Source organism: Rhinopithecus bieti, unplaced genomic scaffold (genome assembly GCF_001698545.2).
Source record: "Rhinopithecus bieti isolate Rb0 unplaced genomic scaffold, ASM169854v2 scaffold_38981, whole genome shotgun sequence".
Classification (NCBI taxonomy): Eukaryota; Metazoa; Chordata; class Mammalia; order Primates; family Cercopithecidae; genus Rhinopithecus; species Rhinopithecus bieti.
The window spans coordinates 4,637,923-4,665,698 of NW_016819573.1; the positions used below are offsets into that span (position 1 = coordinate 4,637,923).

Sequence of the window (27,776 nt, forward strand, 5' to 3'; positions counted from 1 at the left end):
CCGGCTAGTTTTTTGTATTTTTTAGTAGAGACGGGGTTTCACCGTGTTAGCCAGGATGGTCTCGATCTCCTGACCTTGTGATCCGCCCGCCTCGGCCTCCCAAAGTGCTGGGATTACAGGCTTGAGCCACCGCGCCCGGCCGAACTTTTAATAAAACAGATTGACTTCACACTTTTAAAATGCTAAGAAAGAAAACAGCTAAGGCAGAAAACTAACCTGAAAACAAAATCAATGGTTTTATATATAAAAGACCTAAATTAAAGAGTTGATACCTCCAAAAGAAAATAATTTGTTTCACAGAATGCCATGAGAAAAGGGCTTCTGTGAGCCCTATTACTAATATATAATGACAATCATCATTATTACTTTTCGTTTTAGCAAATTATAATGCTCTAATGACCAAAACAATAGTAATTCTAATACTAAAATCAAGTTATCAGTATTTGGATTTGATATAAAAATGTAAAGAAAATTAAAATATCTCTACTTAAATTCTCAGTAAACAAACACGGCTACTTTTTTTAGATTTATAAACCTAACTTTCACAATCATGATAATGAAAATAATTTTTAAAACTCTGAAGGGCAGGGTAAACATAAGCCCACTCTAACAACTTGTCATCCCTTCCCCCACCAATGTGAAACATGCACACAGTTTTACTTAATTTTAATTATAAAGATAAAATGTCATTTAAATAAAATTTAATAAATCTGCAACTTTGTATACCTTCTCATTTAGTCCAGATATTTTATACATATTTTTATCACAGTGAGCGCACACTTGTGCTTTTTCACCAAACACTACGTTATAAACGTTTTTGTTACATAAGCTTGATAATTACTACATTTAATAGCTACCTAATAATGTAGCACAATGGGTTAATTCAACAGCACCCCTGCTGTTGAAAAGCATGCCAATCTCATGGGTGACAGTGAAATGAACATCTCTGGGCATATAGGATGTTTTTCTTCTATCACGTTATTTCCTGAGGTTAAGTGCACAGGAATGGGCTTACCATCTCAAAGAGCATGAACATTTCTAAGCTCCTTTATATATACATCATTGGCAAACATTTTAAATCAAGTGCTTTATGATCCTAAATCAGGGAAACTAAGAATAATACAGTTATGGACCCAGTGAGCAAATCAGATTTTCAGACAAGTTATGGAAGACATTAAGTAGAATATCTGAAAGCACAAATGACAAAAGAAAAAACAGAAAATTGGATGTCATCAAAATTAAAATTTATGTTCTTCAAAGGTCACCATCAAGAAAGTGAAAAGACAACCCACAGGAAGATTTGCAAATCATGTATCTCGTAAAGTATATCCAGATTATATAAAGAACTCTTACAACTCAACCACAGAAAGATAATTTTTAAATAGGTAAAGGATTTGAATAGACATTTCTCCAAAGAAAATATACAAATGGCCAGTAAGCACATAAAAAAGTGCTCAACATCATTCGTTATTAGGAAAACACAAATCAAAACCACAGTGAGATACCACTTCACATCCACCAAGATGGCTGTAATTATAGAGACATAACAAGTATAGGTGAGGATGCAGAGAAACTGGAGCCCTCATGCATTGCTGATGAAAATGTGAAATGGTGTAGCTACTTTGGAAAACTGTTTGGCAGTTCCTCAAAATGTTAAACACAGAGTTGCCATAAGATCCAGCAATTTGGCTGGGTGCAGTGGCTCACGCCTGTAATCCCAGCACTTTGGGAGGCCAAGGCAGGCGGAATACCTGAGGTCAGGAGTTCAAGACCAGCCTGACCAACATGGCGAAACCCCGTCTCTACTAAAAATGCTAAATTAGTCAGGCATGGTGGTGCGAGCCTGTAATCCCAGCTACTCAGGAGGCTGAGGCAGGAGAATTGCTTGAACCTGGGAGGCGGAGGTTGTGGTGAGCCAAGATCGCGCCATTGCACTCTGGCCTGGGCAACGAGAGCTAAACTCCGTTTCAAAAAAAAAAAAAAATCCACCAATTTAATTCCTAGGTATGTACACAGGATAAATAAAAACATGTCCACCCTAAAATATGTACACAAATGTTCATAGCAGCATTATTCAAATAATGGCCAAAAGGTAGAAACAACCCAAATGTCTATCAGCTGGTGAATGGGTAAGTAAAATATGATATATCCATACCATGGATTCTTCAGCCATAAAAAAGAATGAAGTTCTGATGCATGCTGCAACATGGATGATCCTGATGCTAAGTGAAAGAAGTCAGACACAAAATGTCACATAACTGTATGATTCCCATTTATACGAAATGTCCAGAAGAGGCATATCCATAGAGGCAGATAGGAGATTAGTGGTTGCCAGGGACTGACGGTAGGGGAGAAGGGGGAGTGGCTGCTAATGAGTCACCGGGCGATGAAAATGTTCTGAAATTAGATAGTGGGGATGGCTGCACAACTCTGAATATGATAAAAACCTCAGGAAGGACATCGAAACCAAGAAAGGTAGAGGACAGCAAATTATAGCACTCCGTTCTATAGAAGAGGGTCAGCATTTACATTTCTAAGGTTTCAATATAGGTGACACCATTCTTGTGCTACTTCCTGACTCACCTTGGAAATATTTACTGCGGCCCTAGAAAAGCTGAATGGCAGTGCCTGTGAACATCAGGTTTGCCAGAGGAGAGGTAAGAGAGATGCAGACCTACTAATCTGGAAGTAGCACCAACACAAAGGAAAAAGAGCATGAGCACACCAGAAGGCCAGGCAGCATCAGGAGAAGCTAATTGCAGAGCCCTAGCGACACAACACAAGCACCCCAGGCACAGGGCCAGAACTACTATTTGTAATGGGGACTGGGTTTCACTGAGGAAAAGGTAAATAGTGTTCCTGATATGTTACTTACTAAGGCTGAGAAGTGGAAAACATGAAGATGGATTTGATTTTTGGCAATGGTCCCAAAATTAAGTCTTGGCCAGGCACAGCAGCTCACGTCTGTAATCCCAGCACTTTGGGAAGCCAACGTAGGAGGATCATTTGAGGCCAGGAGTTTGAGATTACCCTGGGCAACATAGGGAGATCCCATCTCTACAAAAAAAAATTTTTTTTAATTAGTCAGGAACAATGGTGTGCGCCTGTAGTCTCAGCTACTCAGGAGGCTGAGGTGGGAGGATCACCTGGAGCCCAAGAGTTCAGAGCTACAGTAAACAAGGATCATGCCACTACACTCCAGCCTGGATGACAGGGCACGACCTTGTCTCTTAAAAAAATAAAAAGTCTCAAAGTAGCCCTAAATTATCATTCGAATAAATGACCAAGGAGGGTACCACCACTAACCATGTTCTGGGTAGGTGGACCATTGACTACAGGCGATTACAAAAATGCAGGAGTGGCAGCAGTGGCAGCCACAGCCAGTGTTTACTGAGTGTTTCATATTGTTGGAAGTGTTTTTATACACATCCCCTCATTTCACTCATAATAAACCCAAGAAAAGGCACTATAATCATTCTCGTTTTACAGACAAGAAGGACAAGGCTCAGAAAAGTACAGTAACTGGCTGAAGCGCACACAACTAGGAGGCAACAAAGGCCGAATAAGAACCCAAGCAGTCTTGCTCCAGAGCCTGCAACTTTAACCACTCCACACAGTGAGCTCTCTGAGAAACCTCCAGATTGTTGCGATAAAGGCTACAGACCTCTTGAAGTAATACTTTCCCCAGCATTTATTAAGAAAATTTCAAACAAATGGCAAAGTTGAAAGAGACTGACAATGAACACCCATATCCCCATCACCTGGATGCTTACTAAGGTGGCTGTTTTTAGCAACATTACCCATTTAGGTAAGCTTGGGTTTATTTGTTATGTGTTTTTAAAGGGGTTAAAAGTGGTGCTTAAATAGCAAAGTTCTAATTATCTAGAAATCATTCATCCAAAAGACACTCATGGAGCATGTCTGATAAATGAGGTACTACCATGTGGAAACACGCTATTGTCTAAGTCAAGCCCTAGTGAAGTGAGCTGATAGAAATGTAAGGTGTGGTCAAAACAGATTTAGAAGGAAAGGCCAGGTGACGTTTGCATTTTGTCATTCTTTGTACAATCCTTTACATGCCCCGTCTTGAAACCTTCTGCCTTGTAAATGGATCTTTTAAATGGGGCCGGGTGCAGTGGCTCACACCTGTAATCCCAGCACTTGGGAGGCCGAGATGAGTGGATCACTTGAGGTCCGGAGTTCGAGACCAGCCTGACCAACATGGTGAAACCCCGTCTCTACTAAAAACACAAAAAATTAGCCAGGTAGTGGTGATACCTGCCTATAATCCCAGCTATTGGGAGGGCTGGGGCAGGAGAATCATTTGAACCCAGGAGGCAGAGGTTGCAGTGAGCCAAAATTGCGCCACTGCACTCCAGCCTGGGCGACAGAGTAAGGCTCCGTCTCAAAAAATAAATAAACAAACAAATACATAAATGGGAAAATAAAAACAAGAGTGCATAACTTTTTAAAAAAATCTGTCTTTGGGAATTGGTACTTGCTCAATTCACTAAATTAGCAAAGCTGCAGTCAATAGCCAGTATATTTCAGCACTGCAGTATATATATGTGAGTTTTTTAGATAAAAATATTAAAGTATTTAGCTTTAAATTATGGACTGAATTAGGAACTTAAAAAAATTCTGAGGAATGAATTGGAAGAACAATAAGAACTCAATGAAGGAAATCAAATATTTAGAAAGCAACTCTCGACAGACTCTTTCCAAGCGTTATGATAGTCAGCCTGCAGTCCTCTTGAACATATCACCCAGGGTTTATCATTAAAAACGGAAATAATGGTAGAAGCTGACAGAATTACAGAAACATAACTGTAGTGGGAGATTTTAAGATAATACTCTAAAGATTAAGTAGAAAAAGAAAAAGGGTGTAAAGAATGTGACTATTATGAGGTTGACCTGACAGATATGAATATAGTCTTGAGTATTCTATAGTAATTGACTTCACATTCTACACCATGAAACGCATTTAAAAGTTAGTCATGGTGTATAACAGACCATACATAAACCTCAACCCATTCCAAAATAAAAATCCATAGGTAGCATTCCACTATGTATTGCTAGCAACAAAGACTTACTTTGAAATTGATCCTTTTTACTTTGTTTCAAATTAAGCTCTAAGTGGAAATTTCTCTCTCAGAAGCAAAGTGCAAATCCTTCCTATTCACCTCCAGAGATAAACCATTGTTAACAGTGGAGTATATATGATTTCAGGTATGTTTCCCAGGCATAGCTTACTATAATTAATTCTTTTAAAAAACCAAAAATGGAATTGTGTTTTTACATCCTATTTTGCCTCTGCGTTTTCATCTCACAATTATTTAATTTCAATATCTTTCCATGTCACCATCTCTAGTTTACCTCAGTCTTTTAAACAACTTCAGCATTCTAGGTTATGGATGAATCATGATTTATTTAACCATTCTCCTGTTAAAGAGACATTTACATTTCTCCAGGTTTTTAACTATTACAATGACTCGGTGACCACCCCTGCACATATTTTTATACATTTGAGAATTTCTGAAATACTGAATTTCTTGCAAGTAGCATTGCAGTGGCATTTAAAATATTGTTAGCAAAACACAAAATTGTGTTTCAAGTAAACTGTACTGATTTTCGCTGTTACCACCAGAGAACTGAGGATGCACTCACTATCACTGCATATTCTTGCTATTTTTAGTCTTGGTTAATTTGATATATAAAACACTAATTACTGTTATTTGGAACCTACATTTCTTTATGGACAAGGCTGAATATCTTTTCACATGCCATTGATGATTTTGTATAAAATTATCTTTTGTCCCTTTTCCTATGGGATTTTAAGTGTTCTCTATAGATTAAGAAAATGGGCTATTCTTTACCTGTCATAGATGAAGCTGGGGTTGCATCTTTTTTTTTGGAGCCCATCTACCACAGGAGGCAGTAAATGACATTAAAGAATTACTGTTAATATTGCTATGTATGATAATGGTATTTCAGTTATGTTACAAACAAAAGTCTTAATCAGTTGGTGATGCACACTCAAATATTTATGGGTAAAATAATTTGTTATATAGGATTTACTGGGAGGAAAACCCAACCCCCCAGAAAAAAATGAGGGATGGGTAGAAATAAATGAAATAAATTTGACCATGAACTTACAATTGTTCAAGTTGGGTTGGGATATATATGGCTCATATATATGCTCTTATGTACATTTGACATTTTCATAATTAAAAAAACATTAAAAGCTCGAGATATTTTAAAAGAAATCTTGTATCATAAATTAAGCTTAAATTTATATTTTGAAAACATTGTTTTAAATGTTTCTCTCTTCCCTTCCTTTGGAAAACACTGACCTTGGAAACAAAAATCAGATGCAGCCACCCACCCTACTGCTGCCCAGGCCAATCCTAAGTAAATGAGTTGGCTTTCTGGGAAGTTTCCATGACCAAACAGAAAACAGATTTCACTTCAGTTCCATCATCAAAGTCCACGAAAGCCTGCAAAGCACTTCTATATCCCTCTCAATCCGTCCCCATACTCTCCTGAGTTGGTTATTACCGGCCTTTCCCAACACTGCAGCATTGAGGAGCTATTGAGCAAGAAAGGAGAGGTGATATGACCAGTCACACACAGCATATTTTTGGCAGAGCCAGATATTCTGATTCTAAATTCAGTGTTCTCTTTTAGACTATATTCACTCTGAATACCAACTAAACAATAAATCCACTACCTGTAACTATTTTGACATTTTTTTCTTACAGAGGGTTCAAAGATTTTACAACCTGAATTATTCTAGTGTTTTGTTTTGTTCTTTAAAAAGGCTTGACAATGTAGTCCTAGCTACTTGGGAGGCTGAGATGGGAGGATCTCATGAGCCTAGGAGTCTGAGGCTAAAGTGAGAGCTATGGTTCTGTCATTGCATTCCAGCAATGTGGGCAACAGAGCAAGATCCTGTCTCCTAAAAACGAAAAAAGAGGCTGGACCAGTGGCTCATACCTGTAATCCCAGTACTTTGGCAGCCAGGGAGAGAGGATTACTTGAGCCCAGGAGTTTAAGAACAGCCTGGGCAACATAAGGAGACTCCGTCTCTACAAAAAAATTTAAAAATTAGCTGGCATGGTGGCACGCAAGCTTGTAGTCACAGCTAATTGGGAGCTGAGGCAGGATGACTGCTAAAGCCTGGGAGGTCGCAGCTGCAGTGAGCTGGGATTATGCTATTGCACTTTAGCCTGGGCAACAGAGCAAGACCCTATGTCTAAATAAATAAATAAATAAATAAATAAATAAATAAATGGTAAAAGGCTTGACAGTTATTATGATCCTTAATATTTATAACACTTTTATACTGTCAGAAGAGGGTCTGTATTACTTATTCTTATGTATTAATAGAGAACTCTTTTAAAGTGAGTCTTAGTGATTAGGCCATGGTAAGTCAGTAGGACTCTAAAACAAAAAGAACATGTAGAAAACTGTCCCTCCTCAGGAATGTATGTGAACAGGACCTTGGCAGTTGAGTAAGTGGATCTGCTGTTGGAACTGTCAGATTTCTGCTGAAAACAAAAAAGTTACAAAGAACTCAAGTCTATTTCCAACCCCAAATCCTCAAGCATCAAAGCAATGTCAAGGCCAGAGCTGACCTCAATTTGCCCTCTGGTTACTTAAGGGTCACAATAATTTCTGCATTTAGTAATCGCCATCATCAGCCAAGGGCTCAAGGCTAGAGCTCTCTACTTGTTTTTCCCCCTCAAACAATCTGTCACCCAGGCTGGAGTACAGTGGCGCAATCTCAGCTCACTGCAAGCTCCGCCTCCCAGGTTCACGCCATTCTCTTGCCTCAGCCTCCCGAGTAGCTGTGACCACAGGCATCCACCACCATGCCCGGCTAATTTTTTGTATTTTAAGTAGAGATGGGGTTTCACTGTGTTAGCCAGGATGGTCTGGATCTCCTGACCTCGTGATCCGCCCGCCTCGGCCTCCCAGAGTGCTGGGATTACAGGCGTGAGCCACCGCGCCTGGCCTTCCCCCTCAAACAATTCTTATTTTTGTCTAGTCACCAACAGAAATAGCCTGCTCTAGTTAGATATTACCTCTCAAGTAAACACTAATTTGTTCTTTCTCAATCTCAGAAGGTGATTGTGATATAAATACAAAGGCCTCAGAATTAAAGAGACATCAGAGATCATATATTCTAACCACTCACCTTTGCATGAATTTTACCTTAAGTACCACTACCAGGTGGTTAGGATGGCCTACACCTGAACATCTCCAAAGATCGGGAGCTTGGCACCTATTGACACTAGAAAGATGTTTGAAATGGTTCCTTGCAGTAAGCACCAAAAACAACAAAACTTTCTTGCAAGTTTTATTTGCTAAATTTGTTTTTTCTCTCAAATAGAGTTGAGGACTTACTATGTGCTAGGCACTGGGTATATAAGGATTTTTGAAAAGATGCTAGCTAGCCCTATAACTCAAGAAGCTAATAGTCTGTTGTGGTTATTAAGCTATCCACCAGGGCTCTGGGCCTTGCTCTCCACTGGATGCATTGGATTTCCCTGCCTATCTGAAGTTAGGTGAAACTAATGAAATGTGAACAAATGTGTCACCTCCAGGGCAAAAGTTTTAGGAGAAAGTATATGCTTTGCCTCACTATTTATTCTTTGGCCTTCAACTGGTTATGTTCCAGATGGCGGCTATTCTATTAGCCTGAGTCCTAAAAGAACAATAGCTGACCCACCATGTACATGCAGTATGAACAAGAAATAACCTTTGTCACTTTAAGCAACTGAGGTTTTTGGAGTAGCTTGTTATGGCACCCCAACCTGACTGATACACAGTCTGAAGACAAACAAAATCATCAGCAAAATGATCTACAAAGTCATCAACAAAATGATCAACACCAATCAGACAATAAGCTGAGTGTCGTAGTAGAAACATGCACAAAGTTCTGTGGGGCATAGGAAAAGACTTTCTACCCAACTCTGTCTTCCGGGAACTTGGGGTAAGGCCTCATAGAGGAGGTTGTTTTTGGATTAGAGCTTGAAGGATGAATAAATACTACCAAGTAGATAAGTTGAGAAAAGGGTGTTGTAGACAAAGGGAACACTTTATACAAAAATCTTAGAGGGAGAGGAAAACATGGCATGCTTAGAGAGCTAGAAGGGATTCAGTTTTGCTATTGTACAAATCTGAATGTGGTAGATTTCCTATGAAGCTACTATAGCCGAAGCTTCGGGGACCCTCGCTTCTCATGCACAGGAACCTTCCAAAGCCTGTATCTAACTTTGTATCTTTATAATTTTATTCTTAGATTTTTTTTTTCTTAGGAGGGTCCCCCTTACTAATGTTCAAGTTCCAAAAAAGCTGGATCTGCTTGTGATGGATGAGGTCACAGAAATAGGAGGTGTTTCTAGGTATACAAACAAGATATTAGACTTTCTACATGATACTTTTTTTTTTGAGGCAGGGTCTCACTCTATCACCCAGGCTGGAGTGCAGTGGTACAATCATGGCTGTCTGCAGCCTCGAACTCCTAGACTCAAGTGATCCTCCCACTTCAGCCTCCCAAGTAGCCGATACCATGCCCAGCTATTTTTTTGTAGAGATGAGGTTTTGCCATGTTGCCCAGGCTGATCTTGAACTCCTAGACTCAGGTGACCTGCCCGCCTTAGCCTCCCAAAGTGCTGGGATTACAGGCGTGAGCCACTGTGCCCAGCAGACACATTTTCAACTTGAAAATGTGATTTTTTTGGAAAAAAGAAATCATGTTCCCTAAAAGTCTTCTCTTCCCCTAAACCAATAATCCTCAGTTCCTGCACTTTGTGTGACTGGGACAGAGACTCCGCACCACTCTCCACTGTTCCTCTCTGAATGTGCTCTTATTTGTCTATAGCCTTCTCAAGAGTAGCATCTAAATCTAAATCTAATTCCCCAGATACAGTCTAAGCACATTTATCACCTTCCTTAAACTTACTCATGTCATATTTAATCTTTCACAAAGGTTTTTACCCAAACGATGCCACATTATTTCTAATGTGAGATTCCCCAGAAAAATATGGATCAATGCTCTTGGATTTAATCCACATTACCAGGACTGGTACCAAAATACAAGACCTGCTTGTTTCAATTTAGATTTGGCAGAATTTGAGGAACAAGTTTGTAGAGAAAAGATAGTTAATTCATTTAACAAATGTTTACTAAGTGCTTTTCCTATGCCAGACATGCCAGTATATGGGGAAGACAAAAAAGACAGAAATCTCTGCCTTCCTGGAATTTACATTCTAGTCTGGGGGAGAGAGATAATAAATAAGAAAATGAAATTATGTGTCAGAGTAAAAAGTAGAAGAAGAAAAGTACAGCAGGGAAAGGTTGAAGAAGTGTGGAGCATGGGAGGGGTGAGACTGCAATTTAGATATACAGTGGTCAGAAGAGACCTCACTGAGAAAGTGACACTGGAGCCAATACTCAGAGGTGTGGAAGTGAGCCATCTGGGTATGTGGGGAAGCACACTTCAGGCACAGGCATCAGCTGGTACAAAGACCTCGAGGTGAGAATGTGTCTGACATGTTCAAAGAACAGCAAGGAAGCCAGCAGAGCTGGGCGGCAGTAGCAGAGAGACAGTAGTAGAAGACAAGGTCAAAGAGGCTGGGGTGGGGAGCAGGGAGGGGATTCGTGCAGGGCCTCACTACATGCCATGATCTGAGTCTCTCTGAGATGGGCAGTGCCAAGAGAGGGCTTTGAGCAGAAGGTTGGTGTGATCCGACACATGTCCTTCAGCATGGCTCTGCTGGCTGTGTTGAGAATAGACTGTAGGAAAACAGCGGAGAAGCAGGGAACCCTGTCAGACATCAATCTAGGCAGGACATCACAGCAGCGTGGACCAGGACGGTAGAGATGGAAGTAAGGAGAAGTGGCTGGATTCTGGATACGTTTTGAAAGGAAAGCAGAAAAGATTTCCTAAAGGAATGGATAGGAAGATGTGAACACTGTACCCACAGGAATCAAGGATGAGTCCAAGATTTTTGATCTAAGTAAGGATAACTAGATCCTTGATTTTTGATAACTAGAAGGATAGTGTTGCCATCAACCAACCAACACAGGTTTGAACCTGGGAAGCTATGTGAAAAAAGCAAAGCAAATCTGTGCTGCTAAAACTCAAAGGTCCTTTTCCAGAGGAAAAACTGGATTGAACTGGTTTGGTCACAAGCGTTGCAGGGAATTAATGGGTCAGACTGCTAATGAGCAAGGAGGCTGTGTAGTGCCAATGTTCCCAAAGAAAAGACTCTGGTCTTTGCCAAAATCTGCTCAAATCTACAGAGAAACTACAGAAAGTGGGGGTTGGGGGGAGGCTGGGACCAAATCTAGGGTATTATAAGAGCCAAGTAGTTAGAAATTGCACTCTCGGAGGTGTGAGACAGTGCCTTTCAGAGTTAAACACGTTACTTTAAATGTACTTGCATCCTAAATTTTGTTCCAAATACAAAGTAAATTACTTTATTAAATTTAAAACTAAACAGTAAAAAAGAAATTGTTCTGGATGTGGTTTTACTTCTGAGATTACTTTTGTTTTAATTGAAATTTTCCAGTGTGGGCCAGACAGTTTACAGGCTAAATAGCTTGCAGGCTGGTGAGCTCACTCAAATCTCTCAAGAACATATTGTTAAAAAAAAAAAAAAAAGAAAAAAGAAAAAAGAAAGAAAGAAAGAAAAATTCTCCTCTGGCTCACGCCACTGTGGATAAGATTTCCGTTTTCCCTCCTTCGCAGGCTTAGTCTGTATTGGACGATTTTCTTCAATCCTCACTACAAAGTCCAGCAAGATCTTACACACAAGAAAAAACGCTCAATTTCACTCACAGTAAGAGAAATACAAATTAAAATTACTCTGATTATTTTTCTTTCACTTACTTTGGAAAGGCTTGAAATGTTGGATAAAAATATCCTGAGTTGGCAAGGGTTTGCAGAAATAGGCATTCTCACACACTGCTTGCTGGAGTGAAAACTGGTAAGACTTCTATTAAGAAGTATTTAACAAGAACAAAATTATAAATGCTCATTCCCTGACTCACCAGGTTCTGCCTCTAGGAAGGCAGCCTGCTGATATATTTTGCACATATATGAACTCATACATGTATAAGGTAATCTACTATCAGCATGGTAATGGCAAAGGACTGGAAATAACCTAATCACCCATCAAAAGGACATAGTCAAATCGATTATGGCACATCTATACAATGGAGTAATACACACTTGTGAAAAAGAACGAGGGAAGTGCTTTTTATGCTGCTACGATTAACCTTCAACGTATCTTGATTTATGTTAAGCTTTTAAAAAAGCAAAGCACAGAATAAAATTATATACTAGAAATACCTCTAGAAAAATATGTGAGAAACTAATAATAGTGTTTGCCCCCTGGGGAGGGGAAGAGGGAGATGTGTTTGAGGGATGCTTTTCCCTGTAGCTCCTTCTAAATTCTGAACAATGCTAATGTGCTATGTATTTAAAACAAAAAGTTAAAAGTTGAAGAAATACATAAGTGGAAAAAATATTAGCACATTTCCCAAAATACATGGGTTGTTACAAATAACAAGTGAGAAAGTGAGAAGCTAATGATGTCAGAGTAGAGGTCCTTACAGAGTATGTAACTGGGTCAAATACCAAGTAGTGCTCCTTTACATTTCAAACTTCTAATAGCTACAGATGAGCTTTTGGTTTAACTTCTGTAGGGGTACACATGAGCACTTCACTTAAAACTATATATTATATATTCTATTTGCCTGTGGCCATAAAGCCATAGTTCTAAAATAACTTAGAGATATCCAACACATAAAACAAAAAATAAAAAAATAAAAGAAGAAACAAAACAAAAAAATACCCAATATGGAGGAATGGGACAATATATGCCGTCCAACTTCTTTCCTAATTAGAAAATCCTCCAGCAATCTGTTATCCAGTCTCCAGTTGATTATCAAGTCTAGGAGCTCATTATCATTTATGACAATTTATTACAAATTCCCTTTCTTAGTTGGACCTGGTTCCCAGCTTTTAGATTTGTCTTTTGGACATAAATCAACTCTTTTTACTAAATGACGAGTCAACTCTCTTTTCTATGTATCAGCTTTTCACACAGTTGAAGATCATTTCCCCTTTCAGTATTTACTTCTGCAGCTAAGTGTCCTGAATTATTGCACATTCTCTCTAACGAACTTCTCCTTGAATACATTCTAATTCATCTGCATTTCTCTAAAAATGTGGCAATTAGAACTGAATAAAGCATTCAAGATGTAGCCCAACCAGAAGAGAATTAAATGGAAGTTGTGTTTTCATCATCCTATTACCATTAACTAATACAACCAAAAACTGATCTAGATACAAGTTCTATTTTTCCCCCACAAAAAGGAGGACTTTGAGGTGAAGTGGCCTGCTGGGACAAGGGAGCACTGCTCGAATTAAGCAGGACTAGGATTCTTTCATCACAAGGCCATTCGGATACACATTTTCAGACACTCATTTATAACTGCAACAGAGGACTTCTGAGCTATCTTCCCCTTTGAAATCTACCTTCTTGTCTTAAGAAAGGAATGTTAGACTTTCTCTGAACATCCTATCTAAATGTCTTTGTTGGCTCCCCCAAATCCAAGCTGAATTATTCTCTATCACAGCATCCTAATTGTTTCTTTCATAACATTTATCAAAATTTGTCTGGATCTTCATCTGATTCTTTTCCTGCTTACTGTCTTTCACTTTAGCTAGGCTGTAAGCTCTGTAAGTAAGGTCAGGGCCTATATCCACTGTTTCCCTAGCATATAAGCACAATGTCTAGCACATAATAATCATTTTCAGTGACTGAATGGGTGAATAAACAGTAGCTGATAATGCAGTTAAGACCCTAACATCAGACAGAGCTGGGTTTGTGTCCTAGAGCCCTACCACTGTGGACTGTGTATTCCTGGGCAAATGACTTAAGTCCTCACAATCTATTCCCTCATTGGTAAAATGAGGAGCTATTAATGCCTACCTCATAGAGCTGACATGACATTCAGTGAATTGATAAGAAGTACACAAAAGGATTTAGCATGCTGTCTGAGATACAGGAAACACTCAATAAATCATAGTTGCTGCAGCTACTGTTGCTGTTCTAATTACCACCACATCCCACTCAGAGGCTGGCCACTGAAGGATGACAATTAACTGTAACAACTAGAGGTACATCAGCTGTTTTATCCAGCCTACCTTTCTTTTTTAAACACTGTGGTTAAAAAACAAACAAATAAAAAAAAAACATAACAAAAAACAAAAAAACCATAACATAAAATTTATTGTCTTAGCCATCTTTTTCTTCTTTTGAGATGGAGTCTCACTCTTGTCACCCAGGCTAGAGTGCAGTGGCGCAAATTGACTCACTGCAACCTCTGCCTCCCAGGTTCAAGCGATTCTCCTGCCTCAGCCTCCTGAGTAGCTGGGATTATAGGCACCCATCACCATGCCAGGCTAATTTTTGTACTTTTAGTAGAGACGGGGTTTTGCCATGTTGGCCAGGCTGGTCTCGAACTCCTGACTTCAGGTGATCAGCCTGCCTCAGCCTCCCAAAGTGCTGGGATTACAGGTGTGAGCCACCGCGCCCAGCCTGTCTTAACCATTTTTAAGTGTACAGTTAGGTAGTGTTAAGCACATTCACACTGTTGACCAACAGATCCCCAGAACTTTTTCATCTTGCAAAACTCAAACACTATACCCATCAAGTAACTATTCTCCTTTCACTCTTCCCCCAGCCCCTGGCAACTACCATGCTACTTTCTAAGAGTTTGACTAATTTAGATACCTCATAAAAGTGAAGTTATATTTCAAGATGTAGCCCAACCAGAAGAGAATGAAAAGTAAGCTGTTTTCATCATCCTACTACCACTACTAAAACTACCAGAAACCTAGCTAGCTAAAACAAGTACTTATCTTGGGCCGGGCGCCGTGGCTCACACCTGTAATCCCAGCACTTTGGGAAGCTGAGGCGGGTGGATCATGAAGTCAGGAGATCAAGACCATTCTGGCTAACACAGTGAAACCCCGTCTCTACTAAAAATACAAAAAATTAGCCGGGCGTGGTGGCAGGTGCCTGTAGTCCCAGCTACTCAGGAGGCTAAGGCAGAAGAATGGCGTGAACTCAGAGGGCGGAGCTTGCAGTGAGCTGAGATCGCACCACTGCGCTCCAGACTGGGCGACAGAGCAAGACTCTGTCAAAAAAAAAAAAGAATTCCTTTCCATTTTAAGGCTAAACAATATTCCATGATACGTATATATCATATTTTATTTATCCATTCATCCACTGATGGACATTTAGATTGCTTCCCCCTCTTGGTTATTGTGAATAATGCTGCAGTGAATATGGATGTGCAAATATCTCTTTGGGATCTTATTTTTTATTCTTTGGGGTATACACTGTTTTTTCTTGTTTAAGCTCTCCACAATCCTATGATGCTGGCAGCACAGCAGAAATCACAGGAGTCATCAGTTTGTCTTCACCTTTTTTGATTCTGTCATTCTGAATCAAATTGTCATTCTGTCATCAAATTATTGTCTCTAGCTCACTTCCTACTCCTTTCTGATAACCTCCTGGTTCCTCTATTTTCAAATGAATTCAACAGATCAAATTTAAAATTTATTTTACTTGTACAAAAGGGAAGGAAGCTATTACACCATTCCTATCCCTTTCTGTTAGAAGAACTGTAGGTCCCTCATCCATAGAAGGGTACTGCCCCAGGCCTGAGCAGAGTGAAGCTGCAAGTACCCAGGGCCTAGCCCCCCTGGAACAATAGAGGGCCATGGCTCTACCTTAGTTGGCCCAGGACAGTTTCTGAAATGTTTACTTTATGAGCAGTGTTTTGAAAGCTATTAGTATTTCATCCGGAAGTATCAGTTTCCCGTGAGATTAAGTCCTATTCACTGGGTTGATCAGCCTTATCATTACAGCCAGGATATTTCTCTGCAAATCACCTTCCAATCTTATGCTGCCCAACTAATGGGACCAACTGCATTTGCTCAATAAAGTTCTGTATTTTCCAACAGCTCTTCATTTTCACATTATTGTCCTGGGGTGGGGGGCAGCAGAACAGAGATATTGACAGCCAAATGGAAGATGCACTGGGAGGCTTCTGAGGATACTTGCTCTGTCTTTGAGAAACCTTAGAGCATCAAGGTGAAGCAAAAGGAATGGAGAGGAACAGTTCTCAGTACCGGAGACTTCTCTAATCTAGAAAGCAATAAAGTCAATCATAAATCATGAAAATGAGAGTGGTTGTCATGGTGCAAAATATAAAATTCCAGCAACTATTTATCAGGAATGAAGTAGATATATCTCCCTGTTCCCATTCTCAGCCTTCTTCCTGCAATATGTGAGTGCATGTGCATGAACCCACACTCACCAGTGATACACTCAGCAGAGTACTGGGGGAAGAGTTAACTTCTGCTGCAAGATAATTAGCATTATTTATTTTCCTTTCTGTGAGACTTCAGGAGCCTAAATCAGAAGTTTCTAAGAGCTTCTTTTGATGTCATATATTCTGAGAATGGATACATCTAAGAATAGATGCAATGTATCTGCCATTATGAATTTGGTAAAAGCAAAAGGACTGCTTTAATATTACATATTGGTTTGTTATTGTTGCTTCTATGATACACTCGGACAAGAAAATTTCTAGTCCAAGTGTATCATAGTGGTATTACATGAAACACCACTTAAATCTCATAAAAAATAGAAAAGATCCCCTAACTGGCCTCTCCCATCTTCCCCCTCCCCCATGGAGCCAGACTGCCACTGTCCCACTTATTCAACTTCCTTGCTCATCAATCTTTGGTGCATTGTAGGTCCCATTCCTTCCTTCCCTTCTGCCCAAACCACTTGCACCAAGGTCATCAGTCAAGTGGCTCCTTCCTACTCCTTCTAGTCTCAAACCACTCAGAACCCAAAGGAAGTTAAGACCCACACCTCTACAATCTCTCCAAAGGGAGCAAAACTCACACCCAGGACTTTGCAATCTCCTCTACTCAAGAGATTTCCAAATCACCCTTGCCAGCCCTGACCTATCTGCCAAGTTCCAAACCCATTACTTCCAACTGCCATTGATCCCTGCAGGTTTTAAAAAACTATGCACATAAATATCTGGCTCCATTAACCTTGGCACTCACCCTTCAAAAAAACGAAACAAACAAATAAAAAATACAGCCTTAGGTCTACTTCCTAAATCTTCATCTCACCTCTCACCACCTGTCTTAGTCCGTTTGGGCTGCTATAACAAAAATACCATAGACTGGATGGCTTACAAACAACAGAAATGTATTTCTCACAGTTCTCGAGACCAGGAAGTCCAAGATGAAGGTGTGTCATATTCAGCGTCTGGTGAGGGCCTACCTCCTCATAGACAGACAACTTCCCACTGTCCTCACATGGCGGAAGGGACCAGGGAGTGTCTGGGGTCTCTTTTATAAGGCCACCAGTCCCATTCATGAGAGTTCCACCCCATGACCCACTTACCCTCCAAAGGCCTCACCTCCTAAGACAATCACATTAGGGATTAAAATTTCAACACATGAATTTTAGGGGATACATTCAGTCCACTGTACCATACATCCAGATTTCCAAGCATACTTATTTTTTTTCCTAGTTTCCTTTATTCACATCTCTCTTCTTTTTCTCTTTTCCCATATGAAAAGTTAATGGTCTCAGAAGCACTTACATCTTTCTTGGTGGAGGGACTTTTAGAAATTGTGGTAAAATATACATAACATAAAATTTACCATCTTAATCATTTTCAGGCGGAGAGTTCAGTAGCATTAACACAGTCACATTGTTGTGCAACCATCATCACCATCTGCCTCCAGAATTCTTCACCTTACAAAACTGAAACCCTACACCCATTAAACAGTAACTCCCATTTCCTGCCCACCCCTGACTTCTGACAACTACTATTCTGCTTTCTGTCTCTGTAGATTTGGCTACTCTAGATATTTTATATAAGTGGACACATACAGTATTTGCCTTTTTATAACTGATCAATTTAACTTGGCATAGTATCCTCAAGGTTCATCCATATTATAGTGTATGTCAGGATTTACTTCCTTTTAAAGGGTGAATAATATCCCCCTGTATGTATATACCACATTTTATCCATCCGTCTATCAATGAACACTTGGGTTTCTTCTACCTTTTGCCTATTGTAAATAATGTTGCTATGAACATGGACATACAATCTCTTTGAGTCCCTACTATCAACTCTTCCGGGTATCTACCCAGAAGTGGAATTGCTGAATCACATGGTGATTCTATTTTTAATTTCTTGAGGAACTGCCATACTGTTTTCTGTAACAGCTGCACCATTTTACATTCCCACCAACAGTGCACTGAGTTCCCAAGAGTTCTCCACATCCATGCCAATACTTGTTATTTTGTTTTTTCTTTTTTCTTTTTCCTTTTCTTCAGAGCTGCCATCCTAATGGGTGTGAGGCTGTATCTCACTGTGGTTTTGATTTGTATTGCCTAATTATACTAACGTTGAGCATTTTTAGTGTGCTTATTGTTCATTTGTGTATCTTCTTTGAATAAATGTCTATTCAAGTCCTCTGACCATTTTAATCAGGCTGTCTGGGGTTTTTTGTTGTTCTTGTTGGGTTGTAGAAATTATCTGTATGTTCTAGATACTACCCCTTTATTAGATATATGGTTTGCAAATGTCGTGAAGCTTTTCTCCTGTTTTCTTCTAAGCATTTTCTAGTTTTAGATCTTTTGTTTAGGTCTTTGATTCATTTTGAGTTAACTTTTATATATGGTGTAAGGTAAGGATCCAATTCCATTATTTTCCATGTAGCTATCCAGTTTTCTCAGCACCATTTGTTGAAAAGACTGTCCTATTCCCATTGAAAGGTCTTGGCATCCTTGTAAAAACTCATTTGACCTTATGTGTGAGGGTTTGTTTCTGGTCTCTCCATTCTACTCCATTGGTCTATATGCCTTCATTAATAATTTTTAATATTGAATACATGTTGAAATAATATTTTGGATATACTAGGTTAAATACATTCTTAAATTCATTTTGCTTTTTTTTTTTTTTTTACTGTTTCAATGTGGCTCATCAGACACTTATCATCACATATTGACTCTCATTATATTTCTGTTGGACAGCACTGCCTAGATGCTTCAGACTGGAGCCACCGGGCAGTGTGGAGAGCAACAGCTAACATCATAGGATTAGATGATCATCTGAAAGCTCCTCTCCTCTTGTGTTTATCATTATAGTACTTAGGAAGCAGGATATCACTGTGGCTGAGAATTGAGGCTTCTGAGTCAGGCAAGTCCAGGTTTCAAGACCTGCCCTGTCCAACACAGCAGCCACTAGCCATACATACTCATGAGTGTACTGAGTATCTGAAATGTGGCTACTGTGAATTGAGATGTACTATAAATGTAAAATACAGACCAGATTTCAAAGACTCAGTACCAAAAAAAGTAAAATATCTAGTTAATAACTTTTATATCAATTACATGTTAAAATATTAGTATTTCTGATAAATTGGGTTAAATAAAATGTATTATTAAAATTAATTTGACTTGTGTTTCTTAGCAGGCTATTTTTTAGATCAGGTTCACAGCAAAACTGACCAGAAGGTATAGATATTTCCCATATGCCTACTGCCCCACACATGCATAGCCTACTTCATTATTGACATCCCCCACCAGAATGGTACATTTGTTACAACTGATCAGTCTACACTGACACATCATTATCACCCAAAGTCCACAGTTTACATTAGGGTTCACTCTTGGTGTACATTCTATGGGTTTGGACAAATTTATAATGATATGTATCTACAATTAGTTATAATATCATACAAAATAGTTCTACTGCTCTAAAAATCTTCTGTGCTCTGCCTGTTCATCCCTCCCTCCTCCCTAACCCCTGGCAACCACTGATCATTTTACCGTCTCTATAGTTTTGCCTTTTCCAGAATGTCATATAGTTGGAATCATACAGGTATGTAGCCTTTTTGGATTGGCTTCTTTCACTTAGTAATATGCATTTAATCTCCCCCCATCGCTTTTTTATTGCTTTGATAGCTTATTTTTTGACTTGTTAATTTTGATTTTTTTAAAAATGTGGCTCCTGGAACATTTTATTTATTTATTTATTTTTTTATTTTTATTTTTCCTGGAACATTTTAAATGACACATGCAGCTCACCTTATGTTTCTGTTGAACATTTCTCGGCTTGGCAAGAGCAGTTTTTCTCAGCATTGCATCTTCCTGTCTTTCCAGTCACTCAAGTCCAAGCCCGGCATACTTGGTTTACTGCAACCTAAACACACCAGCCTCCTTGCCTTCACACATACTAGAGTCCCTCCATTAGAGTTTTCTTTAACCCCCTCCCTCACCTGAAGACGAATTCATGCTCAGACCCAATTCAAATATGATATCCTCAGTGAAGCTTTTCTAAACTTACCCACTGTACCTAAATCATTTTTTATAGCACATTCTACCTTTAATTTTTTTGTATGTGGTTGACTTTCTCTCCAGATTGTCAACTCCTTGAATTAGGCCCCATGTTTTGTTTATCTTTGGGTCCTCAATCCCTAGTACAGAGCCTGACACATGGTAGGCAATCAGAGAGAAGTTAATAAATGAATAAAACACAGGAAAATTAATATATCCTCTAATAAGAGATAACATACTCACTTACAATCAAATAGCTTAGAAAAGAACCTCAAACGCCATACACATGAGGCTGTAAAATTGTATTAGCCAATAGCTAAAATTATTTACAAGCTAAAATTTGTATTTTCAGTCAAAGCAACACATTAATCAATAATATTTATAAAGTAATCACAATGAAAAGATGGTAAAGCAGCTCCTAATGGTTAATGATAGTGATTGGCCTGGAGATGTGGAAACTAGCTATGGAAACTAGATGGTTAAAACAACCACATTCCATATCCATTAAATGCTGACAGCCCAGACCCCACCAAAATAGAGGCAGTGAAACAGCCTTTGAAGTAGTTTTCAAAGGAAGCCACCAAGATGATTAAAGGGTTGGAAAATGAGATTTATGGGTAATGGCCACAGAAATGAAGACAATTTTGCCTAGGCAAGAGAAGAGGCCGAAGGGTGACTTAATAACCATCTTCAATCATTGTTATTACCCAGAGGATGATGACCAGATGGTCTCCATTTTCACCAAAGAAAGAATACTGAAAATGGACTTAAGCTGCAGCATAAAAAAAAAAAAAAGATGGTCTAGTTTTAAACAAAGAACTCAATGGTTAAGAACTAGTATACAGCAAAGCAGACCTGGGTAGTGTGGTGTAGCCGTGTCTGAACTCATCTGTTATGCTGGGAAAGCAGCAAGTGGGTAGGGTGTGTTCAGGTCTTCAACAGTCCTTTGTTGAGGGCAAATTCTCAACTGGCTAGTCCTCAAATGAATCACGTAGCATGCAACCACAGGAGTGGAAAAGAAAGAGATATGAAAATTGAAACACAGCACCCTCTGGTGTACATAGTTGTCTTTTAATCTAGGAAAATTCTTGATATGTATCAGTATTTTTCAAAATGTAAGGTCCAAACAATGACAGAGTCAGGAGAAACTTACGCAAGGCTGGTCTTAGGGCTCGTTTAATCACTACATTCATCTTTATCAAGCGCCTGTGATAGATTTCTCCGTTACCAGGAAGTACCAGGAAGGCTGTTACACAAGCAAGCTCAACTTCTGCCTATAGCAAACATGGATACTTCCCAATCACCTTTTGAATGCTGAATTCAGACTTTGATACAACTAGTTGACACACGACCACGCCATGCTGAGACATGATAACATCTGCCAGATAATGTGAATTTTGCCCTGTGTTCAGGAGTATATTACATATAAAAGTTAAGAAACACCTAAATGGGGGTGTTCCCTTAGACATTCTCCCTGCTATGTTGTGGTGTATACACCCCTCTTTACTGATCTCTGTCTCCCAAATCCCAGCAGGCCACTTTTACATCCCCTAGGCTTTATCCTGCAAAACCTTCCTCATATCCTTTTCAGTACAAAGGACATTCAATGAGCTCAAAAAGTCTGAGACCCAATCAAGAATCTTTTGCAGCTCTCTCGATATCTTTAGCCATCTTGGTGCCAGATGGGAACTTCATTCACATGACACACATAATTCCTTCATGTGACTCACCATTGCTAAGCAACTGGTATGTCCTAGGTGAATAAAACATAGGCCCTGTGTCTGAGATTCACAGTGCAGTGGGGGAACACAGATAGATACGGGTGTAAATAGATGAGTTGAAGCATAAGTTGAAGCTCAAGGCTCTATATGCTAAGAAGAGAGGAAAAAGGCAATGGAGACACCAGACAAGAACTATCAGGACATCAGGGCAGAACTTATAAATGAGGCAGGACTTATGCTAAAAACAAGTCTTAAAGGATGAAAAGAAGTTGTCCAGGTAGAGGAGACAGGAGTATGTATCATCCTAGGCATAAAGGTCCCAAGGCATATCACCTTTGGGAGGATGGAGCCATGTGGCACACTGGCTTCTGGTCCCAAAGTTCTCCTTGAAGAGACATGAAAATCCCACCTGAAGAACTGACCCTTGCAGATCATACATAGCATAGACCTAAATGGCAACAAACAAGCAAACAAAAAACCTAACACAGGCTAGGCACTGGTCTCATGGAAGCGAGATAGGCTGGAGTAGCAAAGGGTCTGAGTAAGAAGCTCAGGAGGAATTCCTCTGATACCCTTCTTAGTACCCCCTCCCCAGCAACATCTAACACCCTCACTCAGGCCCAACTCCCTTGCTGCACTGGCGGCACTGCATTGTAATTGTGGGTACAAGATTCCTCCCCCACAAGACTGTGGGCTGATGCAAGAGCTCTACCTTTTTATTACTATGCATCTGACACCCAGCACATATGAAGCACAAGCAAAATTTGATGACTAAGCTAAGTAATTAGTTCATATGTGTGATTAGGGTTTGAAAGGGCAGGACCCTGGACCTATGATCCCAAATACCTTTCTCTATCTAGTTCACCAGGTTTTGTTCCTCCTCAGAAGCCATCTATCCTTACCTTGGTTCATGTTTTCCTATCTCTCCATTTTATACACATAAACCAACTTCTACCCTCAAATCAGGGAAAAGGGACAGATATTACTGTCCTCAAGTTAAGAGTGACCTACGTGAAAGTGAAAAACAACCAAGCCAAAGAGGTAACAGGGAACTGGCTTCTCGAGCACTCAGAAGAATTTGAGATTACTGCCCCGCGAGGGAAAAGAGAAACCCAACCCGATTACAGTGTAAAATAGGTCACTGCTTGAATACAGCCCTTTGGTTACTGGCTGCAAGCCCCTTTTTGCTTTTGACTCCAGTGTCACAAGAAAGTGGCAGCATAGTCTTAGAATAAGGGCTCCACAGCCAGCTGGCTGCTCAGCCTGGCCTTCCCACTGGCATTCTAGAAGGAGCATGCACGGCCAGGCACCTACTGGGGAGCTCAGTGAGCCTTTGTCACTGCTGACATGAAATACCAGAGTTGGTAAGTTTCTTTGGTTTTGTTTTGAAAAAACTGGGAGATAGTTCAAGGTTGTCCTTGTAAGTCTCTCTCACTTGCATTCAGCTATACATTGTTTAGTACGAAATAAATAAGTACAGTTCAGCTAGTTCACTTATCCCCACGCCAAACCAGCAGGCAGCCTCTTTTCCATGAGAGACAGTTATAATTTTGAATTATTGTAATGCTGTACTTGCAGCAAACTTGGTGTGTGTGCGTGCATGTGCACACATGGCTGAGAGTGGGGGGCAGTGCCAAAATGTTGGTTCTACGGCAAAAAAAAACAAAATAAAAAGAAAACTGCTGTGTATAGCTAAAAAAAGTGGCCAAGAAAAAGGCAGAATAGAATATGTTTTTATTAACAAACAGCATACTTTATAATGGCGGTGATCAATATTTACTAAACACAAGGTTCTAGAGGGCTCTTCTGGTAGGATAATTCTAAGAAAGAGGTTCCAGAATGTCAACTTATGTATTCCCTTATAAAACACAGCCCTGGCTTACACAGTGTCTGGTGTACATGTCTCTTCTCTCCAATGAACTATAAGATCTTTGAGGTAAGGGTTCAGTGCTGCACCACTCAGCTACACTAATGGCAATGTGCACACAGTGAGTGCTCGTTAAATACATCAATTACAGGGGTTCACTTGCAGTTTCTTGCTTACTACAAAAAACAGGGTCAATCATTATAAGCATTCCCATCCAACACCCAATTTGTTGCATGCGGAATGAACTTCAGTTTGGGTCCCTTGCTATTAAAGCACTCAATACCCATTATTTGTTTGCATTTATGTAGAGCTCATCGATGCAGGCCCTGAAAAGTTAAATGAACCTTAACATAGCCATCCAAATAAAATTAATTAGAATTTATGTCTCAACTATTTCTAACAGAGTTTGAGTAACAAGACTCAACAGAAGGAAAACAGGGTAATAACAGACTTAGAGAAAGAGAAAAAAAGGAAGGGAGCAGGGAGTGATGGCAGGAGAAGAGAAGAAGGAAGGAAAGGAAGGAGAGACAGAGGGTGGAAACATCTATCTAAGCAAGGGCTTCTTCCTCATGTCAAAAATTTCTGCAAAAAAAATCTTTTTGGACAAATTCATATGATGCTTCTAACATCTGCTCATTGTGAAAATACAGGATAAAACCTACAAATTCAGTACTTTTATCGAAATTTACATTTCATCAAAACAGCAATATAAATTTGAAAAATATTAATACATACATAGGCAAGACATTTCCTTACTTTGCATAAATATGCTCACATAAACAATCCATTCCTTGCCAAAATAGGGCCCTTCCAACCCCCTGCTCCCCAACCTCCAAGGCAGGGTCTTGATCCACAGGTTAGAATCACTAAAATACAAGGAAACTTATCTATTAAGCACCATTTGGATTCTAAGATGCAAGTAAGAAACCTAATTTGAAAGGGCTTACACGACAAAGGTGGTATGCTGGCACATGTGAATGGAAAGTTCAGCGGCTTCAGGTTGAGTTTGAGTCAGTTGCTCTATGACGAAAACAAGGGCCTATTTTCTTTCTTTCTACTTCGTCAACCACATCCTAGGGGTAGCTTCCCTCATGACAGCAAGATAACTCCAGCAGCCCCAGGCTTCAAGTCCCAAACATCCAGAAGGACACAGAGAGAGGGATGTCTTGGGGAGGTCTATCAGAAGACTGAAGAGCCTTCTTTCGAAAGTCCTCAGCAAGCATGCTGATGGCCTGCACAGGTCACATGCCCAGCCATGAACAAACCCTCTTGGCATGACTGCCACTGGGTTAATCACTGTTCAACAGGTGTGGGGTTTACCTGACTGGGCTTAAACAATCAAGATCTATCCCTGGAGCTGAGGGTGGGACCAATCCCTCTCCTACCAGAAGACAAAAACAAACATTCCCTGTTTCCTATGGAAGGGACTGGGGAGGGTGGGAGAAGAGACATTGTGAGAAGTGGAACAATTACAATGTCCTCCACCCTTCACCTGGCACTGAATTTGACCCTGTGATTCCCAGTATCAAGAGCAAATATGGAAATGTATTTTAAGGGACTCTATTTTTATCATTTAACAAAGACAAATGTTTATTCTTATACAGAGATAAATTCTTTTGAAGGGAAACTCAAGGAAAAGAATGTCTTGGAACTGTATTTAAGAGAAAATGGGTAAAGCAGGAGGCTTAGTTTGGAAAGATGCAGTCACACACACTCAATAGGCCTTTTTTTTTTTTTTTTTTTTTTTTTTTTTTTTTTTTTTTTTTTTTTTTTTTTTTTTGAGATGGAGTCTCGCTCTGTTGCCCAGGCTGGAGTGCAGTGGCACAATCTCGGCTCACTGCAACCTCTGCCTCCCAGGTTCAAGCGATTCTCCTGCCTCAGCCTTCCAAGTAGCTGGGACTACATGTGCGTGCCACCATGCCAGTCTAATTTTTTATTTAGTAGAGATGGGGGGGTTTGCCATGTTGGCCAGGCTAGTCAATAGGCCATTCCTACATGGATCCTCCAGAAGGCAGAGCATGGGAAAGTAAATCATAATCAAGTGAAGTTATTTTGGCAGAGGGCTGAGATGATATAGCTCAGACGCTTTCCCTTCAAATCATCGAACTTACTGCAAAGATTAGTAACTCACATATATCTTAGAACCCCTTTTAAATGTTTGTTTTGTAGGTACATGGTAAGTGTATATATTTATGGGTTACATGAAATATTTTGATACAGGCATGTGGGCATGTGATACATAATCACATCAGGGTAAATGAGGAATTCATCACCTCAAGTATTTATCCTTTTATACTGTTATTTGTAAACATACGATTAAATTATTTTTTTTTTTTTTTTTTTTTACAATAGTCACCCTGTTGTGCTGGCAAATACCAGGTCTTATTCATTCTATTTTTTTGTACCCACGAACCATCCCTATTTTCCCCCCATTGCTCACCCTACTACCTTTCCCAGCCTCTGGTAACCATCCTTCTATCCTTCTACTCTCTATCTCCATGAGCTCAGTTCTTTTAATTTTTAGCTCTAACAAATAACTGAAAACATGCTACATTTGTCTTTCTGCTCCTGGCTTATTTCACTTAACATAATGACCTCCAGTTCTATTCATGTTGCTGCAAATGACAGGATCTCATTTTTATGGTTGAACAGGACTTCATTGTGTACATGTACCACATTTTTCTTTATCCATTCATCTGTTGATGGGCACATAGGTTGCTTCGAAATCTTGGCTATTGTGAATAGTGCTGCAATAAACATGAGAGTGCAGATATCTCTTGGATATACTGATTTCCTTTTTGCGGGGTATATAGCCAGCAGTGGGATTGCTGGATCGTATGATAGCTCTATTTTTAGTTTTTAGAGGAACCTCCAAACTGTTCTCTGCAGTGGGAAATTCCATTCCCACCAACAGTGTACAAGGGGTCCCTTTTCTCCATATCCTCACCAGCATTTGTTATTTATTGCCTGCCTTTTGGATAAAGGTCATTTTAACTGGGGTGAGGTGATATCTCATTGTAGTTTTGATTGGCATTTCTGATAAACGATGCTGAGCACCTTTTCCTATGCCTGTTTGCCATTTGTATGTCTTCTTCTGAGAAATGTCTATTCAAATCCCTTGCCCATTTTTAATGGATTAGATTTTTTTCCTGTCGAGTTGTTTGAGCTCTTTATACGTTGATTATTAATCCTTTGTCAGAAAGGTAGTTTGTAAATATTTTCTTCCATGTTGTGTGGGTTGTCCCTTCACTTTAATTGTCCCCCTTGCTGTGCAGAAGTTTTTTTAACTTAAAGCGATTCTGTTTGTTCATTTTTGCTTTGGTTGCCTGTGCTTGTCCAGGTATTACTCAAGAAATCTTTGCCCACTTCTGTTTCACGGGTCTATGCGTCTGTTTTTATGCCAATATCATGCTGTTTTGGTTACTGTAACTCTGTGTATAATTTGAAGTTAGGTAATGTGATTCTTCCAGTTTTGTTCTTTTTGCTCTGGATAGCTTTGGTTATTCTGGGTTGTCTGTGGTTCCAATATAAATTTTTGAATTGCTTTCTCTATTTCTGTGAAGAATCATTCATATTTTGATAGGGACTGCATTGACTGTACATTGTTTTGGGTAGTATGAACATTTTAATAACATTTATTCTTCCAATCCATGAATTATGTATCATATTTATAAAAATAAGCTCAAACACTTTAAAATCATGACCTCTAGAGTGTTTTAA

At 39.6% G+C, this 27,776-nt stretch overlaps 1 protein-coding gene across 4 annotated transcripts in view; it reads right to left on the minus strand.

Annotated features, from left to right (window-relative positions):
* ZHX3 (zinc fingers and homeoboxes 3) overlaps window positions 1-27,776 on the minus strand; it is a 74,856-nt gene that overhangs the window by 33,753 nt on the left and 13,327 nt on the right. Inside the window, exon 1 of one of the 4 annotated variants that reach the window (XM_017859081.1) lies at window positions 21,324-21,339. The exons of 2 other annotated variants lie outside the window; for them this stretch is intronic. The gene's annotated coding sequence lies outside the window, so the exon portion shown is untranslated. Of the gene's footprint in view, window positions 1-5,876; window positions 5,892-21,323; window positions 21,340-27,776 lie in introns of those variants that run through there. One more of the 4 variants, XM_017859083.1, reaches the window with a different exon arrangement.